The 14116-nt window shown below is 42.4% G+C and overlaps 1 protein-coding gene across 1 annotated transcript in view; it reads right to left on the minus strand.

Moving 5' to 3' along the window:
* The window catches only part of SIAH3 (siah E3 ubiquitin protein ligase family member 3), a 175488-nt gene that overhangs the window by 36672 nt on the left and 124700 nt on the right, over window positions 1–14116 (minus strand). The window lies entirely within an intron of this gene.

Consider the following 14116-nt stretch of genomic DNA (forward strand, 5'->3'; position numbering starts at 1 on the left):
CTGTCCGTGTGCTATGCGGATGTCACACGTATAGCATACTGAAAGCACACACTAAACACACACATGGACACTCGCACACACATACGCATCTACACCACAGATCGTGTAAAATGTGTGTGAATAGCATGGACATGTGAAAGAAGCCTTAGCCTGCATAAAGAAATAACTGTGAATCACTGACTTGGATCATTGACTGGCCTTCTGATCCAAGAATGAGCAGAAATCTAAATAATAAGATACACATTATACTAAGTCTTTTCCCACAAAACTTTATATAGATAAAGGAAATATATTTGTAGCCATGAATGCAGTTGATGAAAAGTGAATTACATATTACTTCTATTTTTGTGTTAGTCACCCTCTAAAAAATGTAAATGGATAGAGTTATTCACCTTGACTTCAGCTCATTTGGTATACATAGCTATATAAAATAGCATATGATATCAAATTACTATTTTTGCACTTAGGAAATTATATTGTGGTCTAATGTAGGAAAATCAAAGCACAACTTTGAATACCAGAATCTCATGTTCAGATCCCCGAGGAAAAAAGAGAATCATAACAGACGCATTTCATATCCAAATGGTATTGCTGCCCTTGAGGCATTACACTGATAGCTTGTGTTCTTGAAAACAAATTAATGGAAAAGTCTTTTCCACTCAATCTCATGACTGAGGATGATGTGTAGACTTACTTTCTAAGTTTTCAATGCAATTGAATTGACAAAAAGCATTTTTGTCTGGATGTTAGTGCTGGGATTTGTTTTTTATGGTATTAACTTTCTCTCTGATCTGAGAATATGTCACTTATAAATAAAAATGAAGTGTTTCATCCATATTGGAAAGAAGGTCAGTAACCTGCAAAGTGTGCCTAGAAAAATGCTTTTACAACATATACACTATTTGCTCTGGAGGGGTTACTTCTCTATTGTAATTGAGCTCTCTTCAATATTTTATCAGGGATCATTTATCATACAGTGCACAAAATATGTTTTTATTTGTGGACTCTTAAGTTAAAAGCATGCCCAAGAGTAATAATTCACTAGTTCAAAACACATAGAGTGAATACACTACAGTGGGTGAAATAAGTATTGAACACATCAACAATTTTCTAAGTAAATCTATTTCTATATGTGCTATTCACATGAATTTGTCACCAGATGTTGGTACCAACCCATCCAATGCACACAGGCAAAGTAATCAAACCATGTATGTCCATAAATTTAAGTTATGTGTAATCATGAGAAATTATACAAAGAAAAAGTAATGAACATGTACAGTAAGAGATGTGCAAAAAGCTATGAAAATTCATGATACCAGCTGAAATATAACAGTAATTATAAAGAAACCCTGCCACTTAAAAAAATAATATCAGCTGGTTCAACTGATGGTCTATAAAAAGGTGTCTCATTACTAAGATGCCACACAACAAACATCTCATAATGCGTAAAACCAGTAAGCTGTCTCAAGACCAAATAACCTTATTGTTACAAAACATGCTGCTGATACTGTTTACAGAATTTTTAAACTATTAAAGATTCCAGTGAGGACTGCTGGGGCCATAATCCAAAAGGGAAAGAACATCATTTTATCATAAGCCAACCACGACCAGAAAATCCCCAGAAGATTTCAGAGAACAAAAATATTTTGCTGAAGAGTTGTAGAATAGCCAAGAACCACTTGTAGAGAACACCAGAAAGTCATGGAATCAGCAGGTACAATTGTTTCAAGAAAACAATAAGTAATGCACTCAACTTCCATGGCCTGTATGCACGCTCACCATGGAAGACTCCGTTGCTGAACAAAAAGCATGTTCAAACTAATTTAAAGCTTGCTCAACAATATTTAGACAAGCCTGTGAAATACTGGGAGAAAATAGCCTGGTCAGATGAGACCAAATATTAACTCTTTGGGTGCCATAATAGACACCATGTTTGCAGGCCTTTAACAGCATAGCAACAATAAAGTTTGGAGGAGAGAACATCATGGTGTGGGGCTGTTTTGCAGCACACAGCACTGGCAAACTTCAGATAATTGAAGCAAGGCTGAATAGGAACTGTACTGAGACATTCTTGATAAACATCTGCTGCCATCTACCAGGATGATGAAGATGAAATGTGTTCATTCAGTTCTGGATTTCTGTTGGTTGGTTTACAATAACTTGTATACAGTCATATGAAAAAGTTTGGGCACCCCTATTAATGTTAACCTTTTTTCTTTATAACAATTTGGGTTTTTGCAACAGCTGATCCAGTTTCATATATCTAATAACTGATGGACTGAGTAATATTTCTGGATTGAAATGAGGTTTATTGTACTAACAGAAAATGTGCAATCCGCATTTAAACAAAATTTGACCGGTGCAAAAGTATGGGCACCCTTATCAATTTCTTGATTTGAACACTCCTAACTACTTTTTTACTGACTTACTAAAGCACTAAATTGGTTTTGTAACCTCATTGAGCTTTGAACTTCATAGACAGGTGTATCCAATCATGAGAAAAGGTATTTAAGGTGGCCACTTGCAAGTTGTTCTCCTATTTGAATCTCCTATGAAGAGTGGCATCATGGGCTCCTCAAAACAACTCTCAAATGATCTGAAAACAAAGATTATTCAACATAGTTGTTCAGGGGAAGGATACAAGATTTAAACTGTCAGTTTCCACTGTGAGGAACATAGTAAGGAAATGGAAGAACACAGGTACAGTTCTTGTTAAGCCCAGAAGTGGCAGGCCAAGAAAAATATCAGAAAGACAGAGAAGAAGAATGGTGAGAATAGTCAAGGACAATCCACAGACCACCTCCAAAGACCTGCAGAATCATCTTGCTGCAGATGGTGTCAATGTGCATCGGTCAACAATACAACGCACGTTGCATACGGAGAAGCTGTATGGGAGAGTGATGAGAAAGAAGCAGTTTCTGCAAGCACGCCACAAACAGTTGCTTGAGGTATGCAAAAGCACATTTGGACAAGCCAGTTACATTTTGGAAGAAGGTCCTGTGGGCTGATGAAACAAAGATTGAGTTGTTTGGTCATACAAAAAGGCATTATGCATGGAGGCAAAAAAACACGGCATTCCAAGAAAAGCACTTGCTACCCACAGTAAAATTTGGTGGCGGTTCCATCATTCTTTGGGGCTGTGTGGCCAATGCCGGCACCGGGAGTTTTGTTAAAGTTGAGAGTTGCATGGATTCAACTCAGTATCAGCAGATTCTTGACAATAATGTGCAAGAATCAGTGACGAAGTTGAAATTACGCAAGGGATGGATATTTCAGCAAGACAATGGTCCAAAACACCGCTCCAAATCTACTGAGGCATTCATGCAGAGGAACAATTACAATGTTCTGGAATGGCCATCCTAGTCCCCAGACCTGAATATCATTGAAAATCTGTGGGATGACTTGAAGCGTGCTGTCCATGGTCGGCGACCATCAAACATAACTGAACTGGAATTGTTTTAACAGTAATGGTCAACTATACCTTCACCCAGGATCCAGGAACTCATTAAAAGCTACAGGAAGCAACTAGAGGCTGTTATTTTTGCAAAAGGAGGATCTACAAAATATTAATGTTACTTTTATGTTAAGGTGCCCATACTTTTGCACCTGTCAAATTTTGTTTAAATGCGGATTGCACATTTTCTGTTAGTACAATAAACCTCATTTCAATCCAGAAATATTACTCAGTCCATCAGTTATTAGATATATGAAAACTGAAATAGCTGTTGCAAAACCCCAAATTGTTATAAAGAAAAAAGGTTAACATTAATAGGGGTGCCCAAACTTTTTCATATGACTGTATAACAAAGTCCTTCTGAATCTTAGGGGTACTTTACACGCTGCAACATCGCTGCCAATATATCGTCGGGGTCACGCCATTAGTGACGCACATCCGGCACCGGTAGCGACATCGCAGCATGTAACACAAATGAGTGACGATGAACGAGCGCAAAAACGTGCAATATCGTTGCTCGTTGACACGTCGTTCATTTCCATAATATCGGTGCTGCTGCAGGTACGATGTTGATTGTCGTTCCTGCGGCACCACACATCGCTATGTGTGACGCCGCTGGAACGACAAACATCTCCTTACCTGCGTCCACTGGAAAAGGAGGAAGGAAGGAGGTGGGTGGCATGTTCTGGCCGCTCATCTACTCCACTCCTTTTCTATTGGGCGGCGGTTGAGTGACGCTGCTGTGACGTCGCTGTGACACTAAACGAACCGCCCCCTTAGAAAGGAGGCGGTTCACTGGTCACAGCGACGTCGCAGAGCAGGTATGTGCGTGTCACGCTGCCGTAGCGATAATGTTCGCTACGGCAGCAATCACCACATATCGGCCGTACGACGGGGGCAGGTGCAATCGCGCTTGACATCGCTAGCAAATGCTAGCAAATGCTAGCGATGTCGCAGCGTGTAAAGTACCCCTTAGTCTTTTGTAGTTTCATCCTGTCTGTAAGAAGTTTTCAGAGAAGAACCATTGCTGGCAACAAGGTTCGATACCCTCAATGGAATGTAGTTGCTTCTTCAGATGAAGATGAAATAAGGGTCAACATTTCTGCAAGACAATGATAGCAAACACACAGCCAAGGAAACTCAATTGGTTTCAGAGAAGGAAAATAAAGCTGCTAAAATGGCCAATCACCTGACCTGAATCCAATAGAAAATGTATAGAAGGAGCTAAAGCTCAGAGTTTATAGAAGGAGCCCACAGAACGTTCAGGATTTGAAGAGTGTTTGTGTTGAAGAGTGGCCCAAAATCACACCTGAGCAATGCATGTGAATAGCTTCTCCATAGAGGAGGTGTCTTGAAGCTGTCATCACCAACATAGGCTTTTGTACAAAGTCATTTCTCAAGGTGTGGTAATTTGTTGGCTGGTTTGCATTTGCTCTACGGTTAAACTTATCCTAAGCCATCACAATTGAGTTGAGGTCGGGTGATTGTGGAGTAGAGATGAGCCACCCCCTAGTGTTCGAGTTCGGTTCGTCGAATGGCAGCTTAGTTCGGCGAACGTTCGACGAACATTCGACGAACACCTTCGAACCCCATTGAAAACAATTGGAGGCAAACAAAAACACATACAAACACATTATACATGTACACATACAGTTAATAAATAGTGCCATTACACTTACAGGTCCCCGCGACGCGTCCTGCACTCTGTCTCCCGCCGCTTTTTCTTCCGATCACTGCTGCGCCCTCTCGGTAACCAGCATTGATGATAGGACCTTCCGTGACGTCATCATAGCATGTGACCAGTGACGTGTCTATTATCTCATTAGCTACAGACTGGTCACATGGCTAGACGTCATGCTAGGTCCTGTCAATGCATCTCTCCGGTACACGGTGCTCATTTGAGCATCTCCGTGTACCGGCGAGATGCTTGGGCACATGCTTGACTCCCCGTTCCTGCATGTGGGCGCTCTTTACAGAGTCAGCCCACATGCAAGGACTGGATGCCACAGCCGGTGAATAACGGAGATCACCGTTGCTATAGTAACCCGCCAGTAAGATTACTATTTCAATGGTGGCAGCGGTGACATCACCGCTTACAACCCGCAGCTTCTGCTCACTCACTGAGTGATTAGACTGCAAGGGAGCAGCAGCGTCTTACTCCCATGCAGTGCTCTCTGATGTAGCAGAGCTGCATGGGTTGAAGGAGAAAGAAGACAGAAGACCAGGATCATGGAGGAGTGAGAGGGAGTAATAAACATGGAGTCTCTAAGTGTGCCTGTGTATTTATTTCTATTAAAGTATTTTTTCTCTGTGTGGTGTCTTTTTTTTAACCCTTTATTGGAGTTTCTTAATGGCGGGTCAAACTTGACTGACATTAAGAATCTCTGGCTTAATACTAGCTAGTAAAACAAAGCTAGTATTAACCCATTATTACTCAGCGAGCCACCCATCACCAGGGCAGCTGGAGGAGTTGGATACAGCGCCAGATGATGGCGCTTCTATGAAAGCGCCATTTTCTGGGGCGGCTGTGAACTGCAATTCGCAGCAGAGGGGCCCAGAAATCTCGGGCCAACCTGTGCTGCGGATTCCAATCCCCAGCTGCCTAGTTGTACCTGGCTGGACACAAAAATGGGGTGAAGCCCATGTCGGGGTTTTTTTTTAATTATTTCATGAAATTCATGAAATAATTAAAAAAAAAAAAAAAGGGTTTCCCTATATTTTTAGTTCCCAGCCGGGTACAAATAGGCAGCTGGGGGTTGGGGGCAGTCGTACCTCCCTGCTGTACCTGGCTAGCATACAAAAATATGGTGAAGCCCACATCATTTTTTTGGTGGTCAAAAAACTCCTGCATACAGTCCTGGATGGAGTATGCTGAGCCTTGTAGTTCTGCAGCTGCTGTCTGCTCTCCTGCATACACTAGTGGATGAAGTATGCTGAGCCTTGCAGTTCTGCTCCCCCTGCCTCTCCCTGCAGCATACAGTCCTGGATGGAGGATGCTGAGCCTTTATGTTCTGCAGCTGTTGTCTGCTCTCCTCCATGCAGACAGCAGACAGCAGCTGCAGAACTACAAAGCTCAGCATACTCCATCCAGGACTGTATGCAGGAGTTTTTTGCCCCCCAAAAAAAATTACGTGGGCTTCGCCATGGTTTTGTATGCTAGCGAGGTACAGCAGGCAGCTATGGGCTTCACGCAACCCCCAGCTGCCTATTTGTACCCAACTGGGGACCAAAAATATAGGGAAGCCCTTAGCCCTTTTTTTTAAATTATTTCATGAATTTCATGAAATAATGAAAAAAAAATGACGTGGGCTTCGCCCAATTTTTGTGTCCAGCCAGGTGCAACTAGGCAGCTGGGAATTGGAATCCGCAGCGCAGGGTGCCCAAGCTTTCTGGGCACCCCTGCTGTGAAATGCAGTCCGCAGCCTCCCCAGAAAATGGCACTTTCATGGAAGCGCCATCTTCTGGCGCTGTATCCAACTCTTCCAGCTGCCCTGGTGACGGGTGGCTCGCTGGGTAATAATGGGGTTGGGGCTAGCTGTACATTATCAACTGGCCTAAGCCCGAAATTCATGGTGTCACGCCAATATTAGACAAGGCCACCATGAATTTCTAGTACAGATAAAAAAAGAACAACACACAGAAAAATATTTTTATTAGAAATAAAACACAACACAATTAGTGACTCCATCTTTATTGAAATAAAGAACCCCCCTTCGCAGTAATCCTGGGTCAAGGGTCCCGCGCAGTCCAATCCGGATTCAATATCATCTGATCGGTTTGCTGGAAAGCAAAGCGATCAGATGATGTGTCAGGTTCAAGGGCCTGAATCACATGACACAGCAGCTGATTGTATAAATGGCTTTTATACAATCAGCTGATGCATCAGTACAAACCCCCCCCAAAAATAACTACACACTTCTGTGCAGACTCCTGTCCAACAGCAGCATCTGATAGTTTAGCCGGCCGGGCGGTAAAAAGCCGGCCTCACAGCTCGACCTATAGTGTCAGCTGATGCCGTCAGGTGACCGCATCAGCTGATCATCGCCAGGTCTGAGAGAGAGAAAAGAGATAGAAAAGAGAGAGAGAGAAGAGAGAGAAGAGAGAGGGAGAGGAGAGAGAGAGGGGGAGGGAGTGAGGGAGAGAGAGAGGGAGAGAAAGAGGGAGAGAGGGGGAGAGAGAGAAAAGAGAGAGAAAAGGGAGAAAAAGAGAGAGAGAGAGAAAGAGAGAGAGAAAAAGAGAGAGAAAGAGAGAGAGAGAGAGAAAAAGAGAGAGAAAGAGAGAGAGGAATGAGGAGAGAGAGAGAGAGAGAAAAGAGAGAGAAGAGAGAGGAGAGAGCATCGCTGCCTCATTCCGTGATCTGCTCCGATTTTAGAGATGTGTCCCGCGGCTCAGAGCTGATGTCCGGCTCCTCCCCTCAGTGCATAATTAAATTAAATTAAATTATAATTATAAATAAATAATAATTATAATTTAGAATTATAAATAAATTAAATTCTTTACCGGGACAGCCGGTACTTGAACTCGTGAACTAACTCTCCTTAGGCGGCAGCTCTATCCATTGAGCCACTGCCTGTAATGAAAAGTAAAGGAAGATTTGGTAATCTTGACCTCTGTATTGCATTAGAGAATCCAGAAGTGGATTATTGAGCTACAAAGAGGAACGAGATAGGGAAAAAGAGAGAAAAAGAGAGAAAAAGAGAGAGAGAGAAAAAGAGAGAGAGAAAAAGAGAGAGAGAAAGAAAGAGAGAAAGAAACAGAGAGAGAGAAAGAGAGAAAGAAAGAGAAAGAGAGAAAGACAGAGAGAGAGCAAGAGAGACAGAGAAAGAGAGAGAAAGATAGATAAAGAGAGAGAGAAAAAGAGAGAGAAAGAGAGAGAGATAAAGAGAGAGAGACAGAGGAAGAGTGAGAGAGAGGGATAGAGAGAGCGAGAAGAGAGAGAGGAGAGAGCAATGCAGCCTCATTGCGTGAACTGCTCCAATTTTAGAGGTGTGTCCCGCGGCTCACAGCTGATGTCCGGCTCCTCCCCTCAGGGCATAATTAAATTAAATTAGAATTATAAATATATAATAATTATAATTTAAAATTAAAAAAATAAAAAAATAAATAAATTAAATTCTTTACTGGGAACGGGACTAGAACTTGTGAAGTTATGCTTCCTAGGCAATCGCCCTAATGAAGCGGCAGCCATTTTCAAAAGAGGAAAAGCCTTGAGAGCCGTGCAGTGCTGCACCCGTGATCGGTGAGTAGGAAAGAGAGAGGGATTGTGCTGGGGATACAGGACGCATGCAAATACACAACGTGCACACATAGCCTTACTGTGAAAAGCCACGCTTTTGGTGATCGAACCATTATCGAACGTAACTCGAACAGCCGAACTTGAAGCAAATCGTTCGAGTTCGTCGAACGACTCGAACACCGACCAAAATCACATAAATTTGAAATTGGCGAACCGTTCGAATCGAACATCGCTCAACTCTATTGTGGAGGCCATGTCATCTGACGCAGCAATCCATCTGTCACAGGAGTAATGGTTCAATGAAGGATGGCCACCTAGACTGGCCCTCAGACTAGGGACCATGCGCTGTCCCTCATCCCAGAGGTACGCCTTATGGTGGCGAAGTCTGGACCACCAGCGTGACCCTAACTCCTGTCCAAACCCTTATCTAACACCTCCTCTCCCACACAGGGAGGAAATAAACTGACAAAAGGGATATTTCCACATCACACAAGATAATCACCAGAAACTTAATCACAAGCTAAAGACCGGAATCGCTGGAGCTATAATCAGCAATGAGGAATCGGATCCAGCACCTCATAAAGGGTGGACTGAGCTGTGAGTGGTCATTAGCAACCTGGGATCCTAGCAGTAATTCACAAGCCAGCAGGGATTAACTCCTGCTGGACTGATGAGCAGTGAACATGAAACAGCTGACTCCTGACTTTGGCTGAACAATATAACAATACAAATATGGTGCTAGGGAATAATTAAGTAGTCACATCAAACAATTTTCCCATAAAAATGTAAAAATTAAAAAAAAAAGGTAATAAAAATTTAGGATAGACCTGATAGTGACAGACAAACATTAAATACATAACATAACTATACAGAAAAGGGTTAATAATCAGATGCAGGGCATAAAAAGGCTAGTAGATGACCTGATTAGACCCTATTGAACACAACCCTGTCTGAGATATCCATAAAAAACGCTATAAAAAGCGCCCACATATACCAAGTGACTCCCCAACCTCATATAAATGCCCCACACTCTAGGCGCACCTGGCCACAAAAACAAGGGGGAAGTAGAGGGAGAAAGCCGAGGTATACATATACAGATAAAATTAAGCACAAATCCGCAGGAGAACCAATTTCCCAAAAATAGTAAATAGTATAATAAACTCCAGGTAGAATTGCCCAGCTTCCCTGAGTATAACCTTAGAAATCACAGTCCACAGGTATTCTAACTGATTAGCGTATTTTTCAGACTGTAAGATGCACTTTTTTCCCCAAACTTTTTGGGGAAGTGGGGGGTGCATCTTCTAGTCTGATGGCTGCGGGGAAGGAGGGTGTGGTGGAGGTGGAGCGGGTCATCAGAGGCAGGAGCAGGCTGTAGCAGCACCTACCGTGACCATGTAGGCTCGCTCATTAGCCTCATTTCATAAGCACTACATCCCGATGCCCATCCTCTCTCAGCGCTGAATCCGGCTCTGACAGGTGGGCGGGATGATGGGCGGGGGGTGCGCGCATACTAAACAGCTGACCCTTGTGATCATCATTGGCAACTACCGCCTGGAGTGAATATATGTGGCTATATGCACTGCCCCACGCGAATCATGATCAGCACAGGGGGCAGTGAATAAGCATACTCACCGGCCACCGATCCCTGCAGCATCACGATGTCCTCCTGTCTGCCTGCCCACTGATGTGTGTGGAGAGCGGTGCGCACAGGGATGATGACATCGCTGTGTGCACGGCTCCTCACAGGTTAGCGGCGCTGCTGCTGGCACAGACAGGAAGAAGAGCGATGCTGCGTGGAGCAAGGAAAGGTGAGTTTAAATGTTTATTTTTTTGTGTGCCACAGGATACGGGCCATATACCCGGATGGGGGTATATAGCAGGATTGGAGCACATATCAGGATGGGGATATTTATCAGGATGGGGGAATATAGCAGGATTGGAGTAAATATCAGGATGTGCGCATATACCTGGAAGGGGGCATATACCAGGATTATGATCATATATATAAAAGGATGGGGATCATATACAAGGCAGGAGGATCATTGCAAGGATGGGGTACCTTAGTAGAGAATTTGGGGACACTACCCCCATAACAGTGTCAGCAGCAGATCCTCGCCCCATAACAGTGTGTCATGACCACATTTTTTGCTTAAAATTTTATTTTCCTATTTTCCTCCTCTAAAACCAGGGTGCGTCTTATGGTCCGGTGCGTCTTATAGTCCAATAAATACGCTAATCAGGGAGCTGCTCAGAGTAATAATCACTGCTTTAGGTGTAGACACAGGCATACAGGGTCCTCCAACATCGGAAGCTGTTATGATATAAATATTAATGCAAAGACGCGTTTCCCCATCATTAGCGGTTCATCAGGAGGCTAAGGTATAAAAGAAACAAACACCCCATAAGATAACATAGCAGAGTAAGCAAAATTATACAGTGCTACTGACACGAATCCCCTAAATATGATAACCAACAACTTGCCCAGATCACTATTTTGTTCTAGAATAACCAAGAGTAGCAACAGGTTGACAATGGAAACAATACTCAGTGTTTTTCCCTTTTTCTTTGGGGTTTTCCTATATTTATGGGACACATTGTTATTAATATTAATATATTGCTTTCATATCAGTTTTGCTGTCTTCAGTTTAAATCTACATTGTGCACATTCCTATAAGCACTATCAAAACTATTGCATGTACAGGTATGTTCAAACTTTTGACCAGTACTATATGTTGATATACTGTATGTTGAACTTGATATGTATATCAATTTGTGTCCTTTTAATTTCTTAATTAAATATTGTGTAACTGTACATCATTGCTAGGGTATCCGCCCATGAGTAAAAAGGTCTCAGGAGCTATGCTCTCTCCATACGTGGTAATGCTGTCCATATTAAATAGCCAGCTTCTGTCTAACAGTAAAGAGTAGAGTAGATTTTAACCATTTAACAGCTCCCTTTTCCCTCCAGTGATGCGATCTCCAGGCACTGAAGGAATGCTATGGCAGTTTGAGTCCTGCTGAAATACCCCATTACTGCCATATTGGTACTGCTGTCTAGCCCAGCCAGAGGTTGATCTTTATAGAAGACTGGTATTTTCACTATATCTTGCATTACTATGGTATTCCAAAACAAAGTATAAGTGATTTAATGATAGCAGTAATTATTTAGTCACTATTAAGGTGACTAAATAATAAAGTAAAAGTGGAAAAAAAAAGTTTTAAAAATATAGAAAAATAAAATAACTCAAATCTACATCTTTACCCCCATTAAAAATAAAGAAATGTAAAAAAATAAGATAAATACATATATATTTGGAATCGCCACATCTGTAAATGTTTGGTCTATCAAAATATACAATTAATTAGCTGATACAGTAAAAGTCATTGAGAAAAAAAATCCAAACTCCACCATTGAATTCCTTTCGTCACCGATCTTACCTAAAATAAAAAAGCAAATTAAATGTGCCACACAAAAAAACAAGCTTCACAAAGCTCATTAAACAGAAAAATAAGAAAAATAAAAATGTTCTGACAGGTCTTCGGAAATGGCGACTCAAACCAATTTTTTTTTTTTTTTACAAAGTTCTGATTATTTTTTTCTCCACTTAAAAAAAAGAAAATAAAATTGCTATCTCCTTTATCAAACTGATCTGGATAATTATGTTTACGCGTCATTTATACCACAGAAAACCCCATTTATACCCCCCAAATATTGCAGAATTGCATTTTTTCCCCCCATTCCTTCTACTTGGATATTATTGCCATTTTCCACTTCATTGTATGGTACTAACATACTAATGAATACGCAGCGACGCCGCAGATACCTCACGCTTCATGGCGGCCACCGGAGGATGGATGTGCACTGAGCATGATCCGGAGTCCCCGAAACTTCTGATCATGCGCACTAAAGTGATGCCGGGTGTAAGCGTCCCGGCTTCATTGAGGTATAGTGCACATGAGCGGAAATGCTGAGGACTCCGGATCATACACAGAGCGCATCCATCTTCCGCCGGCCGCCATGCACAGTGAGGTATGTGTGGCGTCGCTGCTCATTCATTAGAATGATAGTACGCCCACAGAGACGTGCTAGCATGCTATATGGACCAACTATCTAAGGGAACAAACACCCTCGGGACTAGTCCCTGCACTCATTAGCATATAATATACGATCTTTAGAAATACTTTTTCTACAGATCTGTTTATTTATGCTACTAGATACAGGGACTGCTAGGCAGGAATCACTAATATACACCCACAACTGCTCGTGGTTCTGGTTGTATATTGTACCTGACAGGTCCCCTTTAATGGGTAATAGCTATTTTAATAGTTAAGGAGCTATTTCTAAGGTTCTAAGCCTCCAGTGAACTAGAATAAGGCTATGTTCACACGACTTGCTCTCCTTGCAGTAAAAAAACTACATTCAAAACACCCATTTTTCAGCATTATCGCAGTGTGTTTGACGCCTTGTTTTGCAGTGTTTTTTGGGAGCAGATTATATGTGTGTTTTTGTTTATAGTAAAGGCTACTTTACACGGTACGACCGATTGTGCAATTTCACAATCGATCGTACCTGCCCCCGTCCTTTTTGCGTCACAGGCAAATCGCTGCCCGTGTCGCACAAAGTCAGTAACCCGCGTCACACATACTTACATCTCGTGCGACCTCGCTGTGGGCGGCGAACGTCCACTTCCTGGAGTGGGAGGGACGTTCGGCGTCACAGCGACGTCACACGGCCGCCGGCCAATGGAAGCGGAGGGGCAGAGATGAGCGGGACGTAAACATCCCGCCCACCTCCTTCCTTCACATAGCCGGCGGCGGCCGCGTGACGCAGGTGAGCTGCTGTTCATCGTTCCCGGGGTGTCACACTGAGCGACGTGTGCTACCCCGGAAACGATGAACAACTAAATTAAACAATATTATGGAACCTAGCGAGCAGTACACGACTCACGATTTGTGAGCGATACTGCGTCGCTAGGAGGTGTCACACAGGCCGGCATCGCCAGCGATGCTGGATGTGCGTCACAAAAACCGTGACCCCGACGATCTATCGCACGATAGATTGTCTGGTGTAAAGCAGCCTTAAGTGTTTAATAAAGTTAGTTTAAACCACCAAAAACACTTCAAAAACACTGCGAAAAGCGCCATTGCATTTTTTTTTTCACTTTCGCATTGGGTAAAAGAATGCTGCAAAAACACTGAAAGAATTTACATCCAACAGATATAAAAAACTCCTCAGTTTCCCAATAGTCAGAAAAAAAAGTGTGCATGACATTTCTGAAATCTAGCTTTTGCTAGTACTGCAAAAAGAAGCTTTTAATTTGCAATAAAAAAAACGCTGAAAAGAAGCTGCAAAAATGCAACATCTGAACATACAAGTGCATCTCAAAAAATTAGAATATCATCAAAAAGTTAATTTATTTCAGTTA

This window comes from Anomaloglossus baeobatrachus, chromosome 2 (genome assembly GCF_048569485.1).
Source record: "Anomaloglossus baeobatrachus isolate aAnoBae1 chromosome 2, aAnoBae1.hap1, whole genome shotgun sequence".
In the NCBI taxonomy this organism is placed as follows: Eukaryota; Metazoa; Chordata; class Amphibia; order Anura; family Aromobatidae; genus Anomaloglossus; species Anomaloglossus baeobatrachus.